General features: G+C 37.8%; 1 protein-coding gene and 1 pseudogene across 8 annotated transcripts in view; one reads left to right on the forward strand and one right to left on the reverse strand.

Annotated features, from left to right (window-relative positions):
- ADAMTSL1 (ADAMTS like 1) overlaps window positions 1-13,978 on the forward strand; it is an 883,534-nt gene that overhangs the window by 617,876 nt on the left and 251,680 nt on the right. The gene's annotated exons all lie outside the window — the stretch shown is intronic.
- LOC105261125 lies at window positions 7,647-7,917 on the reverse strand (annotated as a pseudogene).

Consider the following 13,978-nt stretch of genomic DNA (forward strand, 5'->3'; position numbering starts at 1 on the left):
AGCACATAGATAAGCTTTCTGTGCTCGTTTTTTAGGTAGTTTTAGAAAACTGACTAAAAACCAATTATACCTATTGCAAAAACTTGAATCTTAAAATATGTCGAGATTTAAATGTAAATTTTTAGACATATGCTAAGTATCAAATTCCGTCGGATTTGAAATTTATAGTTTCAGCTGATTTTAAACTAGGACTATTATAGGAAAGAATAATCGTTCATTTTTATGAATGTGAGTGGGTGACTAGTGGAATTTTCTTGATCTTTTCTCAATGGGAAAAATGTATGCAGTCATTTCTTTTTATCTCGGGGCCTTTGAGTGAATTTGGTTTTGTCTAAAATGAAAGAAAGGGCAGTTTATTTTTGCCACAGTCAGTATTGTAGTGATTCAGCAAAATACAACAGATTATCATAAACTCACAAGCCTAGATAGAGTTTGAAAGGGTGACCAAGTGGATAACCGTCAGTCTTCTTCCCACTCAATCCAGTCACCACATCCAGAGGCTGACCTAACATCAGATTTAGGAAATATAGAGCCCATTAAAAATCAGTAAGTCCATGTTTCTCTTATGACTTTGTGACTGCTATTTGATTGGTTTATTGCTAATTCTGATTGAGAAACCATTCTAATTCCCAGTTTTGAGCAAGCTACTTTTCCTTAAAAAAATAAATAAATAAAAATTTTAACTGATTTGTTTTGGTTTGCACATTCATATTCAAGGTTTGTTCCCCATTAACACAAATAGATTTTTTAATATTTCTTCGACCAACTGGATTTGCTGACTACTCACTTTCTTTCATTAAACTCAGCTGTCATATATTAACACATATATTAACATGTTCCTATGGGTGCAGACTCCCATGGAGAAAACAGGACTCCAAACTCTTGCTCCCACCTCTGAAAATATATTTTGCCCCAGACTTCAGGTTTTAGAAGACTGAATTTGAGAAATCTCTTTTGTGTTGACAAATAACGCTTAGTAATTGTTCTTCTCTTAAACATATTTGAAAGTGGTCTCGAATTAACTAGGTTAGTAGTCTAGAAGTAGAGCTAAGGAAGGATATTTTAAGAATCCTAAGCATTCTTCTATCATTTGAGTGGACTGCAGAGGACATTATTTGCTACTCCAACAGCAATCCCAGAGAGGCTTTTTACATTTCTAACAGAGTCCTTAAAAAGTCCCAATTATCATTTCCCGAAGAGTCAATCAAGCTTGCTGCTATTTCACTGGCCACTTTTGCAAGGTAGAGGGAAATTTAAAAAAAAATTTTTTTCAATGAAGCTCTCTTGCTCTGCCCTCTAAAACAGAGTCTGTTTCTTCCACAGGATCAGGGTTATGATCTTACTTTATATTTGCTGTTGTCAGATCCAGAGGAACTCAAATGGATCTGAGCTCTTACAAACTTGACCCTGTACCTAGAACTGTGAGACAAGCAGTCTACAGGTGCTCAAGTCACCATGCCACCCTTTACAACCTCAGACACATTTTCACATATAGGAGCAGAATACCTCCCCTTTGCACAATGGCCACATATCCCCCCAAGGTAATCAGCACATATGGCCCAATAACTATGGGGACTATAAAACAGAAGGTTTGAGAGTAGAATTATCCCAGAAATTCCAGGACATATATCAGAGTTGTTAAGCGGTAGGCCCTGTAGTAGATCTTCTTCTGTAAGCTATCACGTGAAATCTTTACAAGTATATAAAGTAGATTGATCATCCTCTTATAAGTCATGAGAGAACTGAATCTCATAGTGAACGTGTGTGATATATTCAAGCAAATGTACTAATTATCACTTCCAGGTTGAGTTGTTTGTTCCCCCCGCCACGATGTCATGCTGCCTCTCTCATGAGTTAGGGCTATACAACACATAGATTCTTTATATAAGTAATGATATTCCAGGAGTGAATGTACGGATAAAAGACTGGGATGGGCACTATGGTCCCATTGGTCTTAAGTATAAAATTTCTAGATGGGGAGCAAATACTTTTAACAATTGTAAGACTCATGGTAGAACTGAGGATTATGTCATGGCTCTATTTGTTCCCTGAAAGAGTAAAACAATCAAAACAATTAAATTTTTTTTCATTAAAAGAAGTTTACTATCCCATCCAAATATTTTGTGATATGACTTGTTCCTCAGGGAATGATCTGAGATTAACAACCTTTAGTTTTTCAAACTGATCTGAAACTTTTCTTCCTTGTGCAAGTATGATAGCCATATGGGACAGAAGTTTGGAGGCATTTTACAGATGATATTTTTATATAAACTCTTAGATAAACTCTGTTTTGATCCATTTTATCGGCTTTTACCCTAGGACAGAAATGTTCATGGAGAACCCAAGAAAGGAAAAAGGAAATGTCAGTTGAGGACATTTATGACTGACTTTGAATCAGAATACTAATAGCCCCACCCAGAAGCTTCACATTAGAATAAGGTCATAGGTTTTGGGAAGTAACTAGGAATTGACTTGAGAGCCAAGGAATGGTGGAAGCCATCCTGGCTAGGGATCCCAGATGCTTGGATGGCTGTGGGACCAGAAATATTTTGGGAGACAGATATGTCCCTCTTTACCTTTCCTTTTTTTCCCCCCTCTATCCTTGCCACACTCGTACAGGCAGCATACTACTGCTTTTTGGATATTGACTTCAGATAACATACCTAAATATGTGAGTGAGAGCATTGTTATTATATGCAGAATTTTGCTGACTTGTAGCCACATCTGGAATTTTGAAACTCTTTAGATGTAAATTTTCGCAGAATTTTCCAGGGCGATGTGTATGAGTGAGTTCTAACCATCATAGCAGAATGGCTACTTTGTGGTGACTTACTGAACAGACACATTCCAGTAAGATCCACATTTGTACCAGAGCAGAAGACCAGCTGCTATCTTTTCTTCTCAACAAAGGACTCTTGTGTTTGAACAAAAACTATGCATTATATGCCCAGCAGCAGAAGGGAGTCTGAGCAGTGATGTCAAAGTATACCATGATGTCACCACAATTCACAAAGAATTACAGTTAATGCCATGTGAAGTGAGGCCAAATTCAACACTTTCCCTCTTGGGCACTTCACAGTCTAAGAGACAGAAGCAAGGCCGGAGGTCACGCCTTTGTATAATTTTGTTTCGCATTCTCCAGACACCCTAATTTTGGAAGCAGGGGAGAGAAGAAGACAGCCTGTTAAAGAAAAGTCCACTGACCATGTGCCGAGAATGAATTCTAGTCTATGTCTATACTAGGATAATTCTTAGAATTTCTACTGAAGACTACTAGACAAACAAATTTAACCAAAAGCAATACGCGAAAAAGTCCATATGTTTTTAGCAATAAATTTACACCACAGTTTGGCCAGACCCTGAAATAAATAAGAAAGGAGAAAAATAAATTAGATCAGGAGCACCTAAGAAACATAATAAATGTTGGAAATAAGACTTAGTCGTTCTCTTTTTCCATTTCAGGGTATGTTTACCCAGCCATTAAGTAGATTAAATTCTTGATCTCAAGAAAGGCAGTGCTGGAAAAACACTTAAAAATATTTGCAATCTAATAAATTCACTGCTCCTTCTATCAGCTGTCTCATACCCCTAACATTGACATCATTTTCTTCCATTTGCTTAATAATATAAAGAGTTAAACATCAGAGAACCAGTGGCAATCCCCCAGCATCTCTAGAACTGCAAGCATAAGCAAGCTAATAAGGAGCACAGGAAAATATCTCTAGCTCAAATGGTAGAGAAGATAGAAATAAGACGCTTAAAAAACAGCACCTGGTCACATCTTATTGCAAGGAGTCCTCCTTTAGCCTTTAACCACAGAGGTGGTTAAAGTCCCTACCCTTTGATGAGAGTGTGGATGGGTAGGTTGGAGGTAGAGAAAGACTATCGTTCTGATCCAGCCAGATGACCAGCCAAAGGGCTAGAGCCCACACAGAGTAATGGGAGGAGTCAGGCCTAGCACTGTCCAAGCTAAAGTCCCTTTGGAAAAGCCAAAAATCAGGTGCTCAGGAGATCAAGTACAAAGTAAGCTTCCAGGTCCAGAGTTGATGTCAAAGCGAGGACGTGAAGCCTAGAGCACTGTGCCTAGTGGATAAAGAGGGAGACTCACTTGAAAATAATAAGCATTTATACCTTAAGGCAATTTTGGAGCAGTGCATGAAGGACTTGAAACACAGTAGGCAAAGTGACAAGTGGAAATCAAAGTAGAAGTTGTAGTACTATAAAATGATGCATCCATGGAGATATTTTTCTTTTTTGACCGAGAGCTCTTTTTTGATCTTTGGAACTAGTGGCAGAGAGTTTAAGTAGTATAAACTGTTATTATGTTCTAGGGTGGGATAAGGAGGAAAATTCTTTGAAACATAATCTATCTCTCTCCCCACTAGCCTTGCCTATATACAGAATTCATTCATTCATTCATTCATTCAACAAATTTTTATTTATTGTTTGTTATATTATTAGACACTGGAAACTTGTGGTATTATATTCTAGGAGGAGATAGAAAATAAACAATAAACCTAATAAGCAAATTATATTATCAAAGAAGTGCCATAGAATGAAAAAAAAAAAAAAAGAACAGTGTGGAACATGGGTCTGGGATGCAGCTTTAAATAGTCTGATCAAAGTAGAGCTTATTGAGAAGATGAAAGTTAACAGCAAAGCTTAAAGGAGGCTTTAGTGGTGTCTATGAGAGAATATTCCAGGGGTGCTTGGGTGGTTCAGTTGGTTGAGCGCCCAGCTCTTGATTTCAGTTCAGGTCATGATCCCAGGGTCATGGGATCAAGTCTTTCATGAGGCTCTGCCCTGAGTATGGAGCCTGCTTAAGATCCTCTCTCTCTTCCCCTTTTCCTGTTTCCCCTACTTATACTCTCTCTGATTAAAAAAAAAAAAAAAAAGAAAGAAAAAGAATGTTCCATCCAGAGGTGCTATCCTAAGACAAGAAAGTGCTATTTTTGAAGAACAACAAGAAGAGTGAGCCAGAGGGAGATAAGGTCACAGAGGTAACTCAGATGATAAAGGATCTTGTGGGCCATTGGAAGGACTCTGGTGAATCCAAGAGGAAATTGGGTAGGCCTACCTACCAGTGATTGGTAAACTCAAAGGAGAGACTGTTATGTATTGGGAAGCTCCCTTTGGAAAATCTTCTGGAGCAAATGGAATTAATGCCTTCACATAAATTTTTTGCCCACATTGTGGTATATTAGAGCATAGGACAGCTACACCTCATACATTTGGCCTGATAACCTGTAGGTATTTACCAGTGTTTCTCTATGACATGTGTGCGTTGCTGTTGAAAAAAAAAACCCAACAAATTTCTTTTTAAATCAATTCAATTGCTGCCTCAAAAAAGGAATCCTTCCCATTGAAAATATATTTTCAAAGCTACTGAAGGCAAAGATCCCACTTTTTCTTGATGCTCAATCTCAGTACTGAGAGCTGTAGGCTGATGTTGCTCTTGGCAACAAGTTGTGGCCGACAGACATGTTCATCCTCATTCTTCCTGTCTCCTCACTGCCCTTCTAACCCCCAAGAGGAACACAACACATCATGGAATAGAGGAATCACTCACTGATGACATAATGCTACTCAGCTTGGATTTCAACTCTGGCAACATCAATTCCCAGTAATGTGACCTTGGACAAGTTGTCAAACCTTCCTGAGTCTCAGTTTTATTTTTGTAAAATAGACATAATTTTAAGTAATTTTCAGGGATATTACAAGAATTAAATAATGTTAACTAGATTTATGGTGGTGATAATTTTGGAATATATATAAATATTAAGTCATTATGTTTTATACCTGAAACTAATGTTACATACCAATTATATCTCAATTTTTAGAAAAGAATTAAGTGAGAAGATATATATGGCAAATGTTTGGCAAACACTAGCTTACTCTCTCTTGTCTAGGTGGGTTTCCCTTCTTTCTCTACCTCCATACCCCTATGACCTTTAGTCTTAGAGATCTTACTCCTTTTCTGTTGTCGACTATTTTGAGGAAATTATCGGATTAAACCCATTCACCCTAGATTGGACTATGCCTACTACTTCTGTGTATTCCCCACAGCACCATAACAGCCAGCATAATGCCTTATGCTCAGTTGGTTTGGTTTAATTTAAGTATAATCAACAACTTCATGTGTTAGTCCTCCCAAGGGTATTTGAACAACAAACAAAGGACTCAACCAGTGGTTCCCAACTTTGTAACACAAAGGTGTTCTTTATTATTTTTTTCCTATGGGCCTTGTGTTTTGGAAGTTTCCATCTACTCAAAACACTGCATGTATTAACTAATAATTTGTTTTCCCATTTTATGACTTAAATACCTGAGTATAAGTAAAAAAAAAAATAAATGCAGTAAAGATCTGGATTCAGCTTATTTGTGTAATGAGATGGTTGGGGGCTTGGGGGGCCTTATATGCTTTTATTGCAGTAAATATATTTCCATTAGGCCTTGAAAATACTAAACATAGCTCATGGACCACTATTAGCACCTTTGTGAATGGTCAGGGATTTTGTTTTCTCATATTAGGGAGGTGTGAAGCACAAGTGTAGATGGAGAGCGTACCTTCCCATTTACTTCCTATATGTGTTTCCAAGTCACATGTACAGATGAAGCCACCTATCCATCCCTGTGCATATGTCCTGCTCTGGTGGCAGTGGTCTTGATAAGAATAGTCAACTTTGTTATCACCATTCACCATTGTCATAATAAATATTATATTGTGTGTGTTTCCATGGTTCATAGAGATCCTACTATAACCTATAGTCAGAAATCCCAAGTTGGAATTGTGGTTTTGTTAGTCACCATCTTTGTTACCTTGGGGAAGTTGTTTAGCTTATATGAACCTCAGTGTTATAATCTGTACTTGAAATCATTCAAATCTTAAGAAAGTGTTAATTTTTTTTCTAAGCCAAACAGTATCCAGCTTTATTAAAGATACTTTCCATAAACAATCATGGTATTGCAGGCAGGAAATGGGCAGATGGTCATTAACAGTATACAACAACTTTCAAACTCCATTTTTCAATGGACTACCAAAATCAGAATGCCACTGTAAAACCCAATGAAGTCTTCATTTGATGCTCTGAACAGGGAAAGTTTAGAGTGAAGGTTAACATTTCACGCTTAGCATATTGCTTAACAACTTTTCACAAGCTGACCCTGACTTTCGGGAAATGAAAATGGCAGAATTATCAATCTGAAGATCCACAAGCTAAAAAAAGAACTCTTTTAAGGGACTGGGAACCATTTCTTAGGCTCAGATTTCAGGAGGTCTTTGGGTTTAAGGGAGTCAAGTTGAAGGCAGAGAGGGAGATAAGGACAAAAAAATGAATTTTAGTTTTTCCACACCACAAAATATCTGTGCCAAGATGGCTAATGTGTGTCAACATCAAGGAATCTCTTCTCCTGGGAACCAAGAGGAATTTTCTCAAAACTGGAAGAGACAGTTTTTTCCCCTCATATCAATCTAGCTTCCAGGATATTCTATTAGTGACGTATGCCCTTCCCCCCAAACAACGAGTGTTCTGTGTGCTAATAACATAGCTTTAAAAAAAATTCTGCATTTTTATAATACTTGATTAAAAATAGTATTTCAAATTGTATGATCACCAAAGTATACATTTATCCAAAATGCACACACTTCACTTGACATCTCTGGCACCTTTAACTTTCTGCGCCTCTTCTGTTTTGGCATCTCCGTTCTCTGCAGGGTTATTCCCATCCTTGCCAACATCAGCTTTCCCCCTTTTCCCTTTTGGTACCTTCTACCCCTTCTTTGCAAGGACCTTTTTGGTCTTGGGCTCTGGCTTTGGAGGAGTAGATTTAGTAGATCACCTTAGATTTTCTCTGGGACTCATCCTTTACCTTGGCATTATCTCCATTAGCATCCCCATCAGCCTATCCCTTGACCATGGTGGCAGTGGCAGCAGGGCACAGGCATTGGACACAGGGATGCAGCAGCACACGGACTTTGGTGGGTCCAGGGGTCTCTCCTCTTCTTCTTCACACTGTTCAAGAAGGTTATTTTTAAGAGAAAGATTTGTGTTGAATCATCCACATGATAGTCAGTTGGTTCATTTTTCTGGCTCTGGAATAGTAAATTGGTGTAGTCTCCTCCAATGATAGCCATACTCTATTGGATTTGACCTTCTAGAGCACAATGTCACTGAAGATTTGGGGCCACATAAAATCTCAGTGGCAAAGAGTGCTACAGTTGATTAGCAATGTCTGTCATGGGTCCTGGCAGGAAAAATAGATGCACGTGTACCATATTTTTGCCAGCCCAGCCCTAAGTGGTATGAAGTCTATTCTTAGATGAAGTCTATCCATTAAAATGCTGTGTACCTAGATGATTTGTTTTGGCTTCTGAAAATTTGCTTTTACCAAATGTTCCCTGACCACTAGAGTTCATCAAAGGTAATTAAAGAGCCAGTTCTTTGAAAGGTCTTATATTTATTTGTTCAGTTGTTATTGGGACATTATTACATGGCACTGTCTTTCAGAAAACCACAGTAAATGTATATCTAGGATTTCAGTACTTTGAGTAGTTATGGTTCTCCTCAGCCAGTTTGTCATTCATTCATTACATAAATATTTATTAAGTGTCTACTACAAGGAACACATTATCCTTTACATTTTCTAGAAGATCCAGTAATGTTGTAACTCTTGCAATTGCTCATGTTTTCCTCTCTTCTAGGAAGCTCATTTTCAGACATGTAACCCACATCTAGCCAATGTGTATAACCTCAGTATGCATTCTGTGTAGTTCTCTCATTTCTGGCTTTAATTCATCTTTCTTACTTATTTTTCTGCTTGCCCCATATTCCCATGTGTGCTTGTATTTATTTTATTGTCTTGAATTATATACATATATCTATACATATATGTATACATATATGTATATATATATGTGTGTTTATATATGTACGTATATTTGCTGTAGATATTTTTGTAAAAAGGTAAAGCATAAACAAATCAATCAATATCTAAATATTTTGAAGGTGAAGTTGGAGATTACAATATCTTTCCTATTAGTGTAAATAGTAAATGAGTTATAAGTATGTAAGAGCTCACTCTTCCCCATAAAGTTCTATCTGAATTAAATAATTATAAATAAAAGCAGCTGTGATCAGATTTGCACAGTTAAGTTTTCCATATTTGTCTTTCCTTGTGCTGAAAATAAAGGGATTTAAAAGTTTCTTACCTCATGGTGTTGGATCAAGAAAAGCTTGACATCACTGGCTCAGTATTTGATGCTAGAAATCGAGGTCCTTATGGGAAACCATTTGAATTGGGGCCAGCAGTGAACCCATCTAAGCACGTCAGTTTGGGGCATGGTATCGGCTTATAGATTGTGTTTATTTACATTCTCCAAATTATTCAGATGATAATCTTTCTTTTTCCTGTGGCTCCTAGTGAAGACATTTTATTATACATATTTCAGTGTCTAGAGAATTCCAGTCTTGTGGTCTGTCTGTTCACTCACTATTAGCTCTGTAAAATAAAGGGAGAGACCCCTATCGCACACTCTATAGCCCTGATGCCTAAAATTGGCATGACGTGCTTCAAGTCTGTAAGCCAATTCGGATTGGATAGTATCACCCTAGCTTTTGTTTAAGGAGGGTTTTCTTCCCCCCCCCGCCACCCCGAGTAAACCCTGAAGGAGAAGGAAGAAGAATCAGCAGTGGTAAGTGTGTATGTTCTACTTAAACGTAGGAGGGAGGACTGCACATCTGTGCTTGTACATACGTACGTGTGAAAAGGGTACAATCAGGACAGAAAAGCAAAAGTTGATGACTGGCTAATGGTGTTTAAACTACAAAAATATCTTGGAGCTTTTCACTTTTTATGTCACCTGAGAGAAAATTTTGTTACCAAAAAAAAAAAAAAAAAAAAAAAAAGAAGAGAGAGAGAGAGCGTAACATTGTGCAGTCATTTCAGATGCAGAGAATAGACTGCTGTATCAAGTTGATACCTAGTAGCAGAATACGAATAAAATACATTAGGCCAGGGGCGCCTGGGTGGCTCAGTCGGTTGGGTGACCAACTTCGGCACAGGTCATGATCTCACGGTTTGTGAGTTCAAGCCCCACGTCAGGCTCTGTGCTGACAGCTAGGAGCCTGGAGCCTGCTTCGGATTCTGTGCCTCCCTCTCTCTCTGTTCCTCCTCTGCTTGTACTCTGTCTCTCTCTCAAAAATAAATAAAGTAAAAAAAAATACATTAGGCCAAAATATTCGGTTAGTGTTCCACCCTTTATAAAAATATTCTGCGTAGTTGCCAAAGTTATGAGTGGTCACTATCTCACTTTAATGTTTTGTCCAGAATGGGGTGGGCCTGGGAACTCAGTGACCTGAACATTGCCTTCTATGACACTTCACTAATAATGAGCATAGGTGCACTTGGGAAATAGTCTTTTAAAAATACTAGCCCTTTACTGTAATTCTTGTGCATGCATCAGGACAGAAGCTTAAGTTTGACCTGTAGTTGTCATTTATGATGTGTCTGTTCTTCTGTGTACACAGATACAAATAAGCACACATACACACATACATGTGCATTTTTGTCTATGTGTGTGCTATCAACGACTGCAGTCTAAAGCTGCCTATCTGTAATCTACAATGCCTTCATTAACAAACCATTATGTTTGCTATGTGTTTCATTGATTCACCAGCATTCACTGTGCATGTCAAATGTCAAACGCTGTGCCATACAGCAGAAGCACAAAGATTAATTAATGAAACACAGCCTCTCAAATAGCCCATGATCTGGTATGGAAACAGACGTATTAATAGGTTAAGCTCAATATAAGTTATACAACTACTTGAATTGGGTGTGTATAAAAGAAACCCCAAAGTAATAATGGCTTAAGCACATAAAGGATTTACTCTCTCACAAAAAAAAGAAGTCAACTCATCATCAGTCCAAGGGGAGTTCAAGAACCAAGCTCTTTCTTTCTGTTCTGCCATCCTTACTGCAAGGCTCCCATTCTTAGTATTGTCTCATTTTTCAAGATAGCAACTGGAGACAACAGGAAGGAAGGAGAGTGTTAGAGGGCAGGAGGGGCTATCTAAGTCAGCTTTTTAAAAATTTTTTTAATGCTTATTCATTTTTGAGAGAGAGAGAGAGGGAGAGAGAGAGAGAGAGAGAGCACAAGCTGGAGAGGGGCAGAGAGAGAAAGAGAGGGAGACACAGAATCTGAAGCAGGCTCCAGGTTCTGGGCTGTCAGCACAGAGCCCAATGCAGGGCTTGATCTCACGAATCGTGAGATCATGACCTGAGCCTAAGGAGGACACTTAACTGATTGAACCACCCAGGTGCCCTAATCAGCTTCTTTCAAATAGACTTCCCAGAAGTCCCACACAACACTTTCACTTTTATTTCACTATTTACAAGTTGGTCACACAGCCAATGAAAAATATATTCTTTTAACTGGATATATTGCTACCCCCAAATAAAATTGAAGTTCTGTTACTGAGAAAAATAGGGAAGATGGATGTTGGGTGGCAACAAATAATCTCTGCCACATGGAGGTATGAACAAATGGCCGCATAGAGGATGCATAGAGGAATAAAGCCATTAGCTCTGGAACCTAAAAAAGGCTTTTTTGAGGAGGAGACACTTAATTTGAGATTTGAAGAATGAATAGGATTCTTCTAAATTAAGAATTTAAGAAGAGCACTCTAGGCAGAAATAATAGTATGTGCAAAGGCACAGAGAGATCTGTCATTATAACTGCCAAATAAGCTCATTTCTGTATATTTATTAATGATATCCCTCAGGGTAATAGTTTAACTAATTTTTAATTAATCTAACAGTTATTCCAGATCAATAGATTGAGGCAGACTGAGATATGTCAATAATGATTTTTTTTTGATATAACTGCAAACAGTTTTCCACTTGGACCAAAATAAGAACATTTTATCTGATGCTAAAATATTCCACGTTTTAAAAATAATTGAGTTAGAATATTTTGGCACCTTAAACAGGAATTGATACAAAGTAGGGAAAAGTGTGTCAGGGAGATGTTTGTCTTTTCAATTCTGAAGTTAAACAAAGCCCAGTTCGAACTCACTTGGTTCATATTTTGATGCCCATAAATCCACTTAACATCTGGTTAAGTTAGCCTTAACGTATGTCACCTTCTATTTAGATGCTCCTATTAGACTGTTACTTTGGATCTGTGAAGCTGGATTGTTCTTTTCTTAAAATGGCTTTGGAGCCATAAGAAATCTTTAGGATTAGAGAGAGATTTTCATGGTAATCTCCTATTTGGCTCTTTAGGTACATGAGAGACTGCTAAAATTTTTCCAGAGAAAGTTAAATATGTTGAGGAACCTGAAATTTATTTAGTTTAAAGAGTAAACCCAGTTATTTTTGAGACACCTGAGAGTGTAAATTCCCACGCCCACTGCCTATCACCCTTCCATAGTGCTGAGTATCTTATAAGATTAGGGTCATCTCTTTCCAACCCTAAGGAACAGATGAATCAATGGTTCTTTGAATACTGCCTAAATTAAGACTGCCATGTTTTTCCAAAGGATTCAGCCCTATTAAGGCAATCAGATGGTTTAGTCTTCTGACATTTTTGCTTTTGTTTTTGTTTTTTGCCAACTTTGGTTTTGAATTACTTTCTAACTAGCTAGTTACTGCACATGACTGACGTGCAGTAAATCTCACAGCAGCGCTCCCCTTTCATCTAGTTAACTCTGGCATCTCATTCATATCCCAGCTCAGAAGACTCTTCTTCAGGAAGACCTCTGACCTCCCTAACCAGATCAAATTCTCCATATTTTATGTTCTCAGGGTATCACGTATCTGCGTTTTATAGTTTGAATCACGATTATCATTTTACATTTTTTGTGTGTGATGCTTTGAGTAATATGTACCTCCACTACTAGACTCTAAGTCCCAGGGGGGTAGGCCCTTATGTGCTTAAATCACCATTGGATTTTGCTCCTATCACAGTGCCTGGCCCATAGCAGGTCTTGGTCATTGTTGGCTAAATGATTAAATGATTTTTTTTTGTTTTTTGTAAATAAGTTACTTCTGGACTCCCATTTCACACTGCGCTCAGAATACAACTCAGCTCCTATGTGGATTCGTCTACAGAAAGTTTTTGAAAATAATTTTACTGCAGCTCCATAGAAACATACCAATGAAGTCGTAGGCCAGCATGTGCTGGCTCTGCAGGGATGAAGCTTGGGTGAATTCTGACGTGGCCTCACTGCAACCTGTGAACATATTGAGGTGAATTGCAGCCTGACCACAGTGAACCCCTAGGACAGAGCCAAACCACCTTTGCTCCACACATAAGGCTGGGCAGTGTGTTTTCCTGACAACTTTGTATTTCAAACAATGTACGATTGTTGAAGGAGTTACTGCCTTGTCATCTATTTTAAAAGTTTCCTGTATATGTATGATGTGTATAAAAATACACATTACGGCATTTTAAAATGCAGCACATGTGTAATGCATTGCTAAATAATTGTATTTCTCAAACCTTTGCCTAAACGTGTGTTTGCAATTATTAATTAAAGGTACAAAAGGAAAATCAAGCCTCAAAGAAAGGTCATATTAACAATGAGATTTTTGAAGGACGAAATGGATTGTGGAGACTTTCTGGAGAGAAGCCCCTTCCAATGTCCCTACAGTTTTCATTTGACTTTTGTCAAAGACAATAGTTGAAATCATTTGGAAGTGAAATAAGTCTTTTGATATTAGCTCTAACTAGAACTATAGAGATACAACCTGATACAGTTTGGATTTGAATTTTTTAACTTGAACACTGGAGAGGAAAGAAAGAATAAAAGTACAAATGAGTTTGTCCATATACTTGATTAAGTGCTTGTGATTTTGTTAAGCCTGATTTGGACTAAGCATAAATGTTTTGTTAGATGTGTTTAGAACTCAGCTACTTATTAGCAAAGTAACCTTGGCAAGATTTGTGGCTTCAGCTACAAAATGGAGAGATACC

This window comes from Felis catus, chromosome D4, assembly GCF_018350175.1.
Source record: "Felis catus isolate Fca126 chromosome D4, F.catus_Fca126_mat1.0, whole genome shotgun sequence".
Lineage (NCBI taxonomy): Eukaryota > Metazoa > Chordata > Mammalia > Carnivora > Felidae > Felis > Felis catus.